This window comes from Petromyzon marinus, unplaced genomic scaffold, assembly GCF_048934315.1.
Source record: "Petromyzon marinus isolate PM22_M1 ecotype Great Lakes invasive population unplaced genomic scaffold, UKy_Petmar_22M1.pri1.0 PM_G_Scaffold_61, whole genome shotgun sequence".
NCBI lineage: Eukaryota > Metazoa > Chordata > Hyperoartia > Petromyzontiformes > Petromyzontidae > Petromyzon > Petromyzon marinus.
Window position 1 is genome coordinate 287,501 of NW_027423015.1, and position 2,500 is coordinate 290,000.

Sequence of the window (2,500 nt, forward strand, 5' to 3'; positions counted from 1 at the left end):
TTACAGGACTCTCGAACTGATGTAGTCCAAAAATAAAGAATTAAAATAACAAAGTCTAATCTATATAAGTGCTCTTGAATAAGCTTCGTGTAAAACATAGCAATATAATAAAAATACCAAGTCTTCGTCTTGGAAAATAACAAAATCTAAAAGAAAGGTCTTCTTTATGGAAAATAGTAAAATAAGAATACCAAGACTTCACCTTGGAAAATAACAAAACCATCTTGAAAAAAGCTTATTTTTAATCTTCTTTGTAGGCAGAAAATAGTAAGGCGAAAATAAAGTCCCCTCTAAGCTCTAAAGTAACAAATACGACGTGTTAAAAAAAAAAACTAACAATAAAAAAAAGAACCAAGACTCCGTCTTGGAAAATAACAATCTAAATTGTGGAAAATAGTAAAATGAAATAAAAACCGACTTCACCTTCGAAAATAACAAAATCAATCTAAAACAAATGACATCTTAAAACAAAACTATTATTTGTTTCGGAGGTTGTCTATGACTGTTCATAGACCGCATAATTTCCACAGAACATTCTCAGAATATCAAGAGAGAAAAGCAGCGTTCTGCGGGAAATCATCTTGGCCAGTGATGTCGTTCTGGGTTTGGTCAGGCCCAGGGAGGTAAGTACCTCGTTATTCTCAAGGGGCCACTTTCCTCTTGCCCCAACCGGGAATCCAAAGAATGTGACCTTGCTAGCCTTCGTCAGCACTTTGACTTGATCACCAAGAGGGGTATAGTACGAAACTTTGTGCGAGGCAGCATCTGACAAGGTATTCTTTGAAAGCTCAAAACGGACGGTGACATCGATCACAACCGCCTCCTCATCTTTTGCAAACACGAGGTCAGGCTTTCTCATCTCTCCCGTCTCGGATATGAACCGTGGCTCTTTGTATACAGACCAGCCCAATCTAGCCGCTTCGTCTGCCAGAATGTTACTGATCTTGTTATGTCGCGCAATTCTTGCTTTCTGTACTGCAGGACATTGACCGAGAATGTGCGAAAGGGACTCGAGTCTGGCAGAGCATTTCCTGCAGGAACGTAGGGCCCCATCTCTGCCTCTGTTCAAGCTTTCTCTTGTTGGGTAAATATTTGCCCTTAGTTGTAGTGCTGCGATAAAGAAGCATTGTTTAAAGCCGCACCATGGCCTCAACCAAGCATTACTGATTCTATCATGCGCAAAGTTTACAATGCCCCTTCCTTGAACCGGCTTTTCGCACCATCTCTGAAATTCATGCTCCCTCCAATCGCAGGGTCTCGGATATACAGGTTCTTTTGACACCGAGTCCCTGAGAACGAATGTTGGGATTGCATCACTGTCACCCCCTGCTCGTACCCACAAATTACGGTATTCTTCCTCCATACCCTGCGAGGACACAATATTACGGGTGATAGCATCGGACGAGTTTGCTATACGTTGCAGCCTTCTAACTTGAACCGAAGGGATTGTTTTTTCCAGTTTCAAGATGGCAAGGCCTCCGTCTCGGGCTCTGGCATATAACAGTCCATCACAAGTTGAAGCGGGAAGGTGGAGCCATCCTTTTACCGCCTTTCTAATCTCTTGGTCCAACCCACGGAGAGTTGATTGCTTGCAGTCCGAGTGGTCTGCAGGATATAACAATCTGGGTAGGGCATAGGCATTGAGTAGTTCAACCTTCTGAGTTGGCTTCAGAGGCGCCTCATCGATTTTCGAGATCCATGTCTTTAGCTGACAATGTAGATCAGGCTGTATAGTGCCAGTCCAAGGGCCAATTTTCAGACCAAGGTATTTCGTTGATTCATCAGGTTGGATCATATGGACATCTTTATTTTTGATAGTCCATGGGTCGCAGTTGTTCACCGTATATGAATCTTTGGTTGGGCTTATCATGAAGCCCTGGCACTTTCTGGCCTGAACCTCCAATCCCGATAGCCCACAAAATGATTCCAAGATCGCTAGATTGGCGGCCATACCAACCCAAGATTCGCTCACCAACACCAAATCATCAGCAAACGCAAGAGCTGTCACGTGGTCGGTATCAATGGAGTACCCAACTCCGTGTGACTCTAGGGTGCATATCAAAGGGTCCATGGCAAGATTGAAGAGCAGGGGTGACATGGGGTCACCCTGTTTGACACCAACACGTATGCTAATTTCTCGAGTCGACTCGCCATTGCTTTTGAACGAGGTCGTACACCGATCGTAGGCGTTCTGGATGATGCCCACCACGTGTTCATCTACTTTCTTGTGCCTTAACACCCATAAAATATGAGCATGCGAAACCGAGTCAAAAGCTTTCGCTATGTCGATGAACATGACAGCCAACGGCCTGTGCAATTTCTTAGCGTGTCTCATAAGGTCCTGTAGCACCTTAAGATTTTCAGAGCAGCCAGATGCCGCTATAAAACCACGCTGCCTTGGGTTTAAGGGACAAGCACGAGCAAGACGTGCAGTCATTATTCTGGAAAATAATCTCAGAATCATTGAACCAATCGTTATTGGTCTCCTTCCCCAATTCTT

The 2,500-nt window shown here is 44.0% G+C and overlaps 1 pseudogene; it reads right to left on the reverse strand.

The window, feature by feature from the left end:
• The window catches only part of LOC142919804 (28S ribosomal RNA), a 9,373-nt pseudogene that overhangs the window by 3,384 nt on the left and 3,489 nt on the right, over positions 1 to 2,500 (reverse strand).